This window comes from Crinia signifera, unplaced genomic scaffold (genome assembly GCF_055691185.1).
Source record: "Crinia signifera unplaced genomic scaffold, ASM5569118v1 HAP2_SCAFFOLD_783, whole genome shotgun sequence".
NCBI classification, from domain to species: domain Eukaryota; kingdom Metazoa; phylum Chordata; class Amphibia; order Anura; family Myobatrachidae; genus Crinia; species Crinia signifera.
The window spans coordinates 22349-36148 of NW_028142690.1; the positions used below are offsets into that span (position 1 = coordinate 22349).

At 47.4% G+C, this 13800-nt stretch overlaps 1 long non-coding RNA gene across 3 annotated transcripts in view; it reads left to right on the forward strand.

Moving 5' to 3' along the window:
• LOC146056282 (uncharacterized) overlaps positions 1-13391 on the forward strand; it is a 28375-nt gene extending 14984 nt beyond the window's left edge. For 2 of the 3 annotated variants that reach the window (XR_014469102.1, XR_014469101.1), the window contains 2 exons: positions 12621-12821; positions 13036-13391. This is a non-coding gene — a long non-coding RNA (uncharacterized LOC146056282). Of the gene's footprint in view, positions 1-7388; positions 7647-12620; positions 12822-13035 lie in introns of those variants that run through there. The other variant, XR_014469103.1, reaches the window with a different exon arrangement.
• The last annotated feature ends 409 nt before the right edge of the window (positions 13392-13800 follow it).

Here is a 13800-nt window from a genome sequence, read left to right on the forward strand (position 1 = left end):
GCAATGCCTCACATGTGACCAAAAAATACCATTTGGGTGCATGGCAGGACTCAGAAAGGAAGGAGTGATTTTTGGATTTTGCAGCTCAGATTCTGGTGGAATGTTGGTGGGTGCTATGTTGCATTAGCAAGACCCCCCAAGCACCAATACAGTGGAACCCCCCCACAAGTGACCCCATTTTGCAAACTACACCCCTCAGGGAATTCATCTAGGGGTATAGTGTACATTTCAAACCCCCAGGGGTTTCACCAATTTTGATACAACTGGGCAGTGAAAATGAAAAATTACATTTTTTTACACAAAAATGCAGTTCTGGCTCAAAATTTTTCATTTTCATAAGGTATGAAGGAGAAAAAGCACCCCAAAATCTGTGCCCCAATTTCTCCCGAGTATGGCAATGCCTCATATGTGACCAAAAAATACCATTTGGGTGCATGGCAGGACTCAGAAAGGAAGGAGTGATTTTTGGTGGTGGAATGTTGGTGGGTGCTATGTCGCATTAGCAAGACCCCCAAAGCACCAATACAGTGGAACCCCCCCACAAGTGACCCCATTTTGCAAACTACACCCCTCAGGGAATTCATCTAGGGGTATAGTGTACATTTCAAACCCCCAGGGGTTTCACCAATTTTGATACAACTGGGCAGTGAAAATGAAAAATTACATTTTTTTACACAAAAATGCAGTTCTGGCTCAAAATTTTTCATTTTCATAAGGTATGAAGGAGAAAAAGCACCCCAAAATCTGTGCCCCAATTTCTCCCGAGTACGGCAATGCCTCACATGTGACCAAAAAATACCATTTGGGTGCATGGCAGGACTCAGAAGGGAAGGAGTGATTTTTGGATTTTGCAGCTCAGATTCTGGTGGAATTTTAGTGGGTGCTATGTCGCATTAGCAAGACCCCCCAAGCACCAATACAGTGGAACCCCCCCACAAGTGACCCCATTTTGCAAACTACACCCCTCAGGGAATTCATCTAGGGGTATAGTGTACATTTCAAACCCCCAGGGGTTTCACCAATTTTGATACAACTGGGCAGTGAAAATGAAAAATTAAATTTTTTTACACAAAAATGCAGTTCTGGCTCAAAATTTTTCATTTTCAGAAGGTATGAAGGAGAAAAAGCACCCCAAAATCTGTGCCCCAATTTCTCCCGAGTACGGCAATGCCTCATGTGTGACCAAAAAGTGGCAGGACTCAGAAGGGAAGGAGTGATATTTGGATTTTGCAGCACAAATTCTGGTGGAATGTTGGTGGGTGCTATGTCGCATTAGCAAGACCCCCAAAGCACCAATACAGTGGAACCCCCCCACAAGTGACCCCATTTTGCAAACTACACCCCTCAGGGAATTCATCTAGGGGTATAGTGTACATTTCAAACCCCCAGGGGTTTCACCAATTTTGATACAACTGGACAGTGAAAATGAAAAATTACATTTTTTTACACAAAAATGCAGTTCTGGCTCAAAATTTTTCATTTTTAGAAGGTATGAAGGAGAAAAAGCACCCCAAAATCTGTGCCCCAATTTCTCCCGAGTACGGCAATGTCTCACATGTGACCGAAAAATACCAGTTGGGTGCATGGCAGGACTCAGAAGGGAAGGAGTGATTTTTGGATTTTGCAGCTCAGATTCTGGTGGAATTTTGGTGGGTGCTATGTCGCATTAGCAAGACCCCCGAAGCACGGTGAAATTATGAACCTAATAATCCATAGATGTGTGGTATATTTTAAAACACTCCTTTATACATAGGCCGGGTTTGTCGGGGCAAGTGTCACACTGGAAAATAGTTTGCTTTATTATTCCCTTTTTATAGCAAACTTTGCACCTTTTTTGTGTCCTGCCCTTTTTTCCAGTGGAGGGGATTTCATCAGGAAAATGCTGCCCTGGTACAATACGGGGGCCAGTACTAGAAGTACTGGGGCCCTCTGCCTGCTGGTTCCCAAATATTAGGCCCTTTATGACTTCCTCTTGAAAGTGCATAAATGTCCCCCTCTGGCCGGTAGAACGGAATAGCACGTAAGCGTTATACAGTGCCATCTGGATGATATACACGGCCAGCTTCTTGTACCAGATTTTTGTTTTCCGCAGGGCACTGTACGGCTTCAGTACCTGATCTGAAAGATCCACTCCGCCCATGTACTTATTGTAATCCAGGATACAATTAGGTTTGGAGGTGTGGGTACTGGTACCTCGTACAGGGACGGAGGTGGTACTGTCTCCGTGAATTGTTGTCAGTATAAGGACATCCCTCTTGTCCTTATATTTGACCAACAACATATTTTCGGTGCATATTCCCCTGCTTTCACCCCTTCTCATTACTTGGGCAATGTGCGTTTTTGGGAGGCCTCTTTGGTTCTTGCGCACAGTACCGCAAGCTGCTGTACCTCTTGAACCAAGGGCCTTAAACAGGGGGATGCTGGTGTAAAAGTTATCCACATAGAGGTGATAACCTTTATCCAGGAAGGGGTGCACTAAATCCCAGACAATTTTTCCACTAACACCTACGAGGGAGGGGGGGCATTCTGGCGGTTCAATTCTTGAATCCTTCCCTTCATATACCCTAAACCTGTGGGTGTACCCTGAGGTGCTTTCACACAGCTTATACATTTTTATGCCATACCTTGCCCTCTTACTGGGAAGGTACTGGCGGAATTTAACCCTTCCTTTAAAATGTATAAGGGACTCGTCAATACAAATAAATTTTTCAGGGATGTACATCTCTGCAAATTTGGCACTGAAATGATCAATGACCGGCCTGACTTTGAATAGCCGGTCAAAGGTGGGATCATCTCTGGGAGGGCACTGTGCATTATCGTTGTAATGCAAAAATGTAAGGATCGTCTCAAATCGAGCCCGGGGCATGGCCATACGGTAAAATTGGGTGCTGTACAGAACATCTGTACTCCAATATTGCCTAATTTCTGGCTTTTTTACTATGCCCATATGAAACACCAGACCCCAAAACGTCATCATCTCTACTGCATCTACAGGGGTCCACCTAGCAAATGATGACGTGGGGTTTTGAGCAATAAACTGCTGGGCATATAAATTAGTTTGGTCCACCATTAAATTTATAAAATCATCAGAGAAAAATAATTTGAAAAAGTCAATTTCTCTGAGACCTGTGGAATCAAATTGGATTCCTGGCATGGCCAAAAACTCAGGAACCTGGGGCACAAAATTGTCTGGTGGTGGGGTCCATACGAGATCAATTATTGGGGGGGTCTCAGCTGCTCTACGGGGGCGTCTTTGAGGGGGTCCCTCATCACCAGAGGAGGAAGAGGAGCTTAAGACAAATCCTTCAAATTCCCCGCTTGCATCACTGGCTGTGTCAGAGTCAGAGGCAAGCATGGCATATGCCTCCTCCGCTGAATACATTCTTCTGGATGACTGGGATGACATTTGGGATGACATTTGGGATGCCATTTTTATTTTTGTGTTACTGGTAGTGAAATGTTTCAACACGTGTATAGTGTAGGGGGGGGGTACAAACTTTATTTCAACCCGGGGGGTATGTAGTGTGTAGTGTGTATGTAGTGCAGAAAAAAAAAATACTTTATACAGGAATTTGATCCCAATAAAAAAAAAAAAATTGAAGGGGTTAAAAAAAAAAAAAAAAGGTCCTGCGCCAAAAATTGAGCACAGATGTTGGTCAGTAACGTCCGTCACTGAACAGCGCTCAAAGGCAACAGGAATTTGATCAAAAAAAAAAAAAATAGATCAACCCTGTGCCGAAAAAGCTGATCAGTGATGTACGTCACTGATCAGCGCACAGTGGCCACAGGACACCCACAAAATCACAGTGTGTGTAAAAAAAAAATTAAAAAAAGACCCCACAGCACTCTCAAAAAAAAAAAAGGTGATCAGTGATGCGACACTGATTACCAGTGAGGGGCAGCAGGTGCACAACCTTTGGTGCAACTGACAGTGCAACTGGCAGCAACTGACAGGTATATATAAAAAAAAAAAACCCTGCGCCCCCAAAAAGTTGCTGATCAGCACAGATATACTGATCAGCACAAAAGGGGGGGGGGTAGCAGACACAAAATATACACTCTCTATCACTCTCTGTCACTATCTCTCTCTATCTCTCACTATCTATCACTATCTATCACTATCTATCAATCTAGGACACTGCAGCAGCAGCACTGACAGTTATATGTATAAAAAAAAACCTGCACCCCCAAAAAGGGGGGGTAGCAGACACAAAATATACACTCTCTATCACTCTCTGTCACTATCTCTCTCTATCTCTCTATCTCTCACTATCTATCACTATCTATCACTCTATGACACTGCAGCAGCAGCACTGACAGTTATATATATAAAAAAAAAACCTGCACCCCCAAAAAGGGGGGGTAGCAGACACAAATCTCTCTATCTGTCACTATCTATCACTATCTATCACTATCTATCACTCTATGACACTGCAGCAGCAGCACTGACAGTTATTTATATATAAAAAAACCCTGCACCCCCAAAAAGGGGGGGTAGCAGACACAAAATATAGCTCTCTCTGTCACTATCTCTCTATCTCTCTCTATCTCTCTCTCTATCTCTCTATCACACTGCAGCAGCAGCAGGAAGTCCCAAGAAGTCAGATCCAGGAAGCGTCCAGCACGCTACAAGCAGTGATCAGGTGATCAGGTAAGGTATTTGCAAGGATCAGGTAAGTATTAGCAAGGATCAGGTCAGTATCACGGCAGATAGGCACGGTGACCGCTCTGCACGCTATTCCAGACCGGAATGGCGTCTGCAGCGCAGTCACCGTTAGTTTAAATGTCGCGCCTTGGCTGTGATTGGCTGTCGGTCCGACGGACCAATCACAGCCTTGGAGGAAGGTGGGGTGAGGGTGGGGTGAGGTGTCATCGTCACCGATGACCCCCTCATGCCCCCTTACGCCCGGCGGTGATTGACACCTGTGTTACCGAGCGTCTGATTCGCTGGTAACACAGGAAACCGCTGTGAATGGCTGTTCACACTGAACAGCCAATCACAGCGATCGCCGACGGGGGGGCGGCATCGCAGCCCCCCCTGGGCATGCAGGGACATGTCTGCTGTCAGGGACAGCAGACATCGTCCCTCTGTCACTGCGTCTCTAGACGCAGTGACAGTTTAAAGTCGTGACGTACATTTATGCCATGTGTCGGGAAGAACATCCCGGCCATGACGTAAATGTACGTCAAATGTCGGGAAGGGGTTAATATTTCGCTGTCCTTAATAAATGAATCAATAAACATCATGTTTTAGCCAATTCTCTGTTTCTTGGGTCACTTTATTAATGTACCTATAACATTAATCAGAACATTAATATATGCTAACCTAGATTGCCCCTTGTAGGAATACTTTATCTTTCTTTGCTTCCAAGTCTAATACATATTCCTGGGTGCGCCTCCCCCATTACCAATTGATACTTAATATAGTAATGCAGGGGTGAGATAGCTATACCAATTACAGGCCGTGCGGATTGATAACCTCTATCTATTAACCGGTATCAGCGGTATCAGATGGTCGAAAGTCATCAGGTCGACATACTGCAAAGTCGACATGGGTCTAGGTCGACAGGTCATTAGGTCAACATGGTCTAGGTCGACTGGGTTTTTCACTGGAATTTTGGTTTTTTTTTTGAGCCGACATGTGCTGACAGGCGGAATTTCATGCCCTACCATCCACTAGGGCAGGCGTTCCCAACCACGGTCCTCAGGACACACCAACAGTGCAGGTTTTAGTGATATCCAGGCTTCAGCACAGATGGATTAATCCAAATCACAGGTACTAATTAAGTCACCTGTGCTCAAGCCTGGATATCATTAAAACCTGTAATGTTGGTGTGCCTTGAGGACCGTGGTTGGGAATGCCTGCACTAGGGTGTGGTAGGAGAATAACATAGAGTGCCAAGCACAGCCAGACATGCGAGGGGATGCGGTGCACTTAATCCTGTGTCCATGTTGACTGTGTCGGCATTCGGGTAAAAAAAAAAAGTACAAAACCCCATGTTGAGCTAGACCATTTCGACCTAATGCTTTTTTGGACCAAATGACCTGTTGACCTGTTAACCTTGCAGTATGTTGACCTAATGACTGTCGACAATCTTTAGGTCGACCATATGATCCTTACCTGTTTCAGCAAGGAGTGTGAGGCCAATTTCTCTCCAGGGAATGGAGAAATATCTGTGTTTAGAGCCAGACTAGAATCACGTCTGTCTGTACGGGTTGCCCGTCAGGCCGCGCCCGCAGACAATAGATCGGGTATCATTTTTTTTTTTTTTTTATGTATGTTTGACAAAGGCCATACACTTCATTGGAGGTGAAGATCCGCAGACGAAGGCCAGAGCATACAGCTAATTGCTGCCGATCCTACTATTAAAAAAGAAAAAGGAATGTATTGTATACACAGAACATCAAACATGCCTTCCAACTTTTACCAATAGATCAGTGGGACCTGCATGCAGCTGGCCCTGGAAAGGGGTGGGGCTATGTGCAACGGGGGCGGGACCGGGCATCGAGGCCCCGGGTTTTCCATCTTCTTTGCCAGCGTACCCAGCCCCGTCTCTCCTTGCTGCACCTATCCAGCAATCACCGGCTGCCCCACAAAGCAGAGCAGCCATGATCACCTCCCCTCAAGGGACATCAGGGCAGGCTCCAAATAGCGGGACCGTACCACTGTAATCAGGACAGTTGGGAGGAATGCTATTCGTTTTCGGGACTTGTCTCCTGTCCTACATAACAGTTTATAGATGCTGTGACCAGGGGTGAGGGTCATTAAGTCAACAGTAATTAGATCTATTGGTCTGCAGTGAAAAGGTCTACATATGAAAAAGATCGACCTGGTTTAAATTGACGCTGAAAATGGTCGACACAATCCAAAAGGCTGCATGAAAAAGGTCAACACAGGAATAGGTCGACATGAGTTATTAAAGAAAATTGTGTATGTGGAAATCTGCTGACACGGGCACTGTATAAGTGTACAGCGACACGGACACACAGCTCCAATTTCTATTCACTTTTTCTTAATGCACTTTTTTAATTTTAACCTATTTTGCTGTTTTGTGCCAATGAATAAACTGTATATTCTACGCAGGGGCAGAGCGTCCATGGCGTCCCAGTCAGTGACTACCTCCATCAGAGCAGCCGTAATGGTAATTGGTCTGTACACAGTCTCCGTCCTGCCCCCACTTAAGGTTATTCATCCTGGTTATATATGGTGGCTAATTATTAATATTATGTAGTTTGAGCAGAAAATATTGTGGTATCAGTGGATGAGTCAAAAACTCAGGCTGCTCCCGGATCCGAAGGCGCTACACCCCACGCCCCTGAAACAGCAGACACTGGAGGAGGATTCGAACCCGTGGTGGCTCAGCCTGAGTGGCTGTCCCAGACGCTGAACTAACGGTACACGCCACTGTACCAGCCACTCATACACGGACTGTCCGTGTATCTCGTAGCTACAATGCAGTGACGTCATTCACGCTGTGCCGCACCATCGCCACCTATTGGCAGCTGCTGGAACTACACCTGGCACATATTGCATCGTCATCACTGCTGCTCCCCCTACATGAGCACTCTGCCCCGGCTGCTCTGATGGAGGCAGTCACTGACTGGGACGCCATGGACGCTCTGCCCCTGCGTAGAAGAAGCGGCTGGTAAGTGCACATGTGCAGAACACCCCCTGAGCATTGAGCAACCTGTGGGTGAGGACTGGAGCTCAGTCTGTATGTTGGTCATGTATGTGACTCCCACAGGGCTGCTGTATGGTGCTACTGGGGATATCTATGTGTATGGGCATACCAGTGTATCCTCAGCAGCGCTACTCTATGGCTCAGGTTGTAATATCTCAGCCCCAGTGCTGTCTGCATTATTATACACTGTATATTATCTATCTGCTTTCCCAAAGTGTGACACAGGTGTATATAGACCAGATTATAATCTATGGAAAGCCTCTGTGTGTATACCATATGTTCTCTCTCTCTGCTGCAGTAGCTATGCGCGCTTTGCTATGTTCTATGATAATAAACACATGTGAGTGTAATGGTAAATATGTGCCCGGCATGCCAATGTGGTGAGATACAGGTGCGCCAAACCGTACAGGCTAGCAAACTGCACGTAGCCATTAGTGCAGATGTAGGAAAACTGGGCATACTGTATATAGGCTGGGATCACTGCTGCGTTCAGGTGACACCAAGTACATGTACGGGATTGCTTGCTGGATGGTTATACCATACCTCCCAACTGTCACGATTACAGCGGGACAGTCCCGATTTTCGGGTCCTGTCCCGCTGTCCCACCCACGGCAGGCATTGTCCCGCTGCGGGGGGTGGCAGTTGGGAGACCCCCAATCTAGTAGAATAGATGCTGTGCGCATGCGCACAGCGTCTATGGTACTTGTGTAGTTTCACGGCGCCGGAAGTGCAGAGGCTCACGTGCCGCTCTAGCTATGAAACTTGGCAGCCTGCCAGAGGCTCTGATTAACCGTGCGCGTGCCGCTCTAGCTCTGTCTGACTGAGCTTGTGCCGCACTAGCTGTATGTAAACAGCGTAGCTGCCGGCCAGCAGCAGCAGCAGCGCTGACAGGTCAATGTCACTGTGGCACTTGTAGTTCCACAGTGAAATAGGCAGCGCCTGGGCACCGCTGACAACGGGGGTATGTTAAAGTGCACACCCCGGCACAGCGATGCCGGCGCTTCTAAACTGTACGCGAGATTCAGACGCAACTGCGTTTGAATCTCGAGTCACATAGATAGCCGCTAAGAAGCCGGAAAGCCTGGATTCAGACGCTAAAGCGTTAGAATACAGGCGCCTTGCAAGCCGCAAAGGTGTTGGGGCTTGTAAACCCAGACGCAAATGCGTCTGGATTTACTTAGGTGAAGGGGTACATTTAAATTTAGACGCAAAAGCATTTAAATTTAGGTGGCCCTAGGGGAACACTATTGAAACCCACCCTCAGTGCCACTAGTGGACGCCACAGCTGTGGACCGTGTAAATCCCACTATCCACGGCCACCCGAAGCGTGGCGGTACGCGTCCTACGACCTTTTCATACCTCCACTATCCACGTCAGCGTGGAGTTGAGAATAGAATAGTGTGGCGAGCGCAGCGAGCCCGAAGCGTGGCGAGCGCACGCTGATACCTTCACAGCTATCCGCGTCCCCTCGCGGGCTTCACAGGTGTCAGCGTAAGCCCGAAGCGTGGCGAGCGGACGCTGACACCTGTGAAGCCCGCGAGGGGACGCAGATAGCTGTGAAGGTATGCGTGTCCCCTCGCGCGGCTCACTGCGCTCGCCACGCTTCGGGCTCTGTGGCTCGCTGCGCTCGCCACACTATTCTATTCTCAACTCCATGCCGAAGTGGATAGTGGGGGTATGAAAAGGTCGTAGGACGCGTACCGCCGCCCCTCGCGGGGCTCTCCACGCTTCGGGTGAGCGTGGATAGTGAGGCTGATTCAGGAACACATTCACCTCAGTGTCTCATACAGGGCTACTGCTGACTGACTACGCAAACTGCGTAGCTCCCTGACTGACTACGTAACGCTGTCCGCGCACGTCTAAGCCGAAGTGCCGGGAGTGTGAATTGAGACGCTAAATAAGTTAGCGTCTACATTGGGAACACCAGCGGTGTGCCGGGGTTTGCGATGTGCCGGGGTGTGCGATTTATAAGCCCCGTTTGTTTGTTTTTAAGCCCCGTTTGTCTGTTTTTTACACGATACACTTCATTACATTTGGCACGCGCAGCGCTACGCTACCTGGCAGGCTGCCAAGTTTCATAGCTAGAGCGGCATGCGAGCCTCTGCAATTCCGGGGCCGTGAAACTACACAAGTACCGCGTCTATTCTCGTATGAAAATGAGGTCGCGGCTAATTAGCATAAGCTGTGCCCTCATTTGCATACGCCCCACCCCCTATTTCCCCAACACAGAAGTTGGGAGGTATGTTATACAGGGATTATTGTCACATTAGTTATACTGTAGTCTAAAGTGTATACTGTATTATCTACTATCCTAATGGGGCATACACACAGGGGGCGGGATGTACTAAAGGGAAAATGTGGTAAAACGGGGGTTTTACCGCATTTCCCTATGTACCATTACCCGTCCGCCCCGTCTCCGCCTGGCAGGGTATCGCCACCTCTGGGTGGCGATACCCTATAGATGCCTATGGGCTTCTATCGCCGCCCACCGTCCTTGCGACCTCCCTCCCCCTCCCGTCCTCCATCGATCTCCTCCTCCCCCAGCAGGTGTCACAGCCGGGAGGACATCCGGCTGTAGGGAGGAGGAGGAGAGGCAGGGGGACACTGACAGCCGCCAGGATGTGACAGAGACCCCCGCACACCACATTACAGGTATCGCGGGGGTCTCCGTCACCGCAACCCGATGCTAGCCGCATATGTTAGTACATATGCGGTAGCATCGCGGCGGCTGGCAGACGAGGGTCAGTGATGTACATTAATACATCCCGCCCAGGGGGATATGAGGCTTATTTCTAAGTGAGAAAGTAGGGGAGAGGAGGAGAGCACACTGAGTGTCTAGGTCCACTCAGTGTGCTCTCCTCCTCTCCCCTATCCCTATTACATGTATTTTGATCTGTATTAGCTTAAAATCGTTTAGTCGGAGCGGTATGCCAGTTCTCACTGGACCGCTCAGTCAGAGGCGCTACTTGCGTGACGTCCGCAGCGCTCAGATCTGACTCCTAACAGACGGAGATCTCCGGCGCTGACTCTAACACGCCGGAGCTCCTCTGCAGGGTACACGTCCTCATTGACGCGGCTCTCCCTCTCATTTGCGGCGCGCAGTGCTGGTGCAGAGGTGGCAGATCTCACCAGACACGCACCGCTTGAGGGGTGACCCGCGGGGCACCATATTGCCTACCCTATTTGTGATGTGAAGTAATCTGATCAGTAACATCACAGGGGAACATAAACCCAGATAATTTTGTTACCAGCAGATCAGTAATAGGCGACTTAAACGCACAAAATTCCACTGTGGAAAACTGTACAATAAACCATTATTACTAATACATAGAATCTAACCAACATCTAGGAGGATATTGAGTTGGATCACACTGAGTAAGGATTTCTATCCTTTTTAAACCTACACTGTGTGTGTCTTTATGTGTCACTGTCTGTCTATATTTCGCTACATTCTTTTAAACATATCCAAATAAAAGTTAAATTTTACTTTCTTAATAACCTGTGCACCACACAGAGACATACTTTCTCTTCTTTCCAAAAATTGTCAAACCTGTGTCCAGTGGTAGCACACCCTCCCTACTCACGGTTAACCAACCGATGTACAAATACACTGAGGGTAAATGAGAACAATACTGCTTTGATAAAACCTGTGCGACTGATTGCCCCACGTTCCCCTTTCCCCAAAACTCATTTATTTCTAAGTGATCTGACTAGATCGCTTAGAAATGAAAAAAGGATCACTCCACGTGTATACCCTCTGGTGATGACGATTGCGCGGTCCCGCGCGTCGCTGTTGCCTGACTAGATTTACACTGCATCCAGTTATAAATCTAGTCATCGCCAGTGTTCTCACACCAGAGAACACTGGCCGTGACAGATTGTTCAGCACACAATGCTGAGCCATCTGTGCTTAACTGCAAACTTAGCGCAGAGGCTCACTTGCACTGTGTGTGCACAGCTTTAGGGATGGACGTCTTTGCAATTGATGACAATAGTGCAACTGCCCATTGATTGTGGCATACTATGCAATGGATGACCATCAATGTTTTTACCTATTGATGGTGATCCATTTTCTTTGACTGATTGGATTGTGGGCCAATCAAAACATGTAGGCGGTGCTTCATGAGTGTTGGGGCAGAGCTATGCTGGTGGTAAGGGTTGCTGGTCTTACTGTACTGCATATTAAAATAATAATAATAAAAAATATATATATAATTTATGTAAGGTGCTAAACAACATATAATGGTGATTCAATTGTTTTGTGCACCCGTAGCTCTTGCCTAATGTAGTGGGAGCTAATGAATTGTTCGCAGCACTTGCCCTGGTCTTGTCGGCTGCATTTTTGCGCCCTAAATAAACTAGATGCAGCTTATTGCCCTACTGTGCGTGAAGGGTGCGAGGAGAAATCCAGGTGAGGTGCAGCCTGGGAGTCGGGTCACCAAACAATTGACTTTGATTTTAAAGCTTGTTTGTCACTGAGCGTATGTTGCAGGCATGTCCAAAATATGGCCCTTCAGCTGTTTTGAAACTACACATCCCAGCATGCCTTGACATAGTTTTAGTATTCCCTAATAGCAAAACTGTGGCAAGGCATGATGGGACTTGCAGTTTCACAAAAGCTGGCGGGCCATAGTTTGGACATGATTGGTGTATTGGGTTCATTAGCTGTTCACTAGCATTTTGCACAAACCACTTTGGCACATATGGAGATGTAATCTCTTTATTAGTGTTTTTATTAGTCTTGCACTCTACTATTACATATAATGCATGCCTTGACACCGTTTCACCGTTCGTGACACCCAAAATGTCGTTAAAATATTTGTTCCAACCAGATTGTTGCTCGGAAAATGTCCAAACTTTTTTTATTTCTTTACATTTTTGAAATACACAAAATGTTAAAATTGGATGTGAATTTCTACTTCATTTCCTTACATACAGGGAGCAACTTCTATCAGTCACCCCACCTTGACAAAGTGCCCAGCGAGGCATGAAACAGGTTGGAGACTTTGCTGCTGCCCGAAGTACCGACACGCCAGTCGCTGACGTCAGCAAGCCGCGCCCCGGGACCAAAGCCGCAACAGAAGATTCCACCCAGAAGCGGACAGCAACTGAGCTGAGGAATACCGCTGCCTCTGTAAGGTTAGGGTTAGTAGGGACAGCACGACAATCTCCCTCTCTCACCTCACATCCTCCAAAAGGAGTGTAAACATTATTTTACTAATACATTTTTACTTTACAGGTGTCACTCGTATAAACTTATCCCATCGCTCTTTTTTACCCCTCAGAACCTTTGCATTTATGAGAGCTGCTATACCATCAGTGCAGTTGATTTAACATTTTTCTCCTCACTTAGGATTATGTGCCACCGAAGAAGGACGGTGAATGTGAGACACCCAGCAGCAGCCGTCCCTATGTGTTCAGAAGAGGGATCAAGACCCAGGATTCCAAGACTGTGCCTTAACCTCACTCATTGATAAATGAGAGAAACAATGACCATAAGATCCTGAAACTCACCAACAAAATCATCCAGCTGCTGACCGGAGAGGTGACTGCTGGGAATAGGTCATTATACAGTAACACCGGGGGAGGTGACTGCTGGGAATGGGACATTATACAGTAACATCGGGGGTTGTGACCAGAGAGATGACTGCTGGGAATGGAACATTATACAGTAACACCGGGGGATGTGACCGGAGAGGTGACTGCTGGGAATGGGGCATTACACAGTAACAATAGGGGATGTGACCGGAGAGGTGACTGCTGGGAATGGGTCATTATACAGTAACACCAGAGGATGAGACCGGAGAGGTGACTGCTGGGAATGGGGCATTATACAGTAACAATGGGGGGGGGTGTGACCAGAGAGGTGACTGCTGGGAATGGGACATTATACATTAGCACCGAGGGATGTGACCAGAGAGGTGACTGCTGGAATGGGGAATTATACAGTAACACCGGAGAGGTGCCCGCTGGGAATGAGGCATTATACAGTAACATCGGGGGATGTGACCAGAGATGTGACTGCTGGGAATGTGGAATTATACAGTAACACCGGGGGAGGTGACTGCTGTAAATGGGACATGATACAGTAACATCGGGGGATGTGATCTGAGAGGAT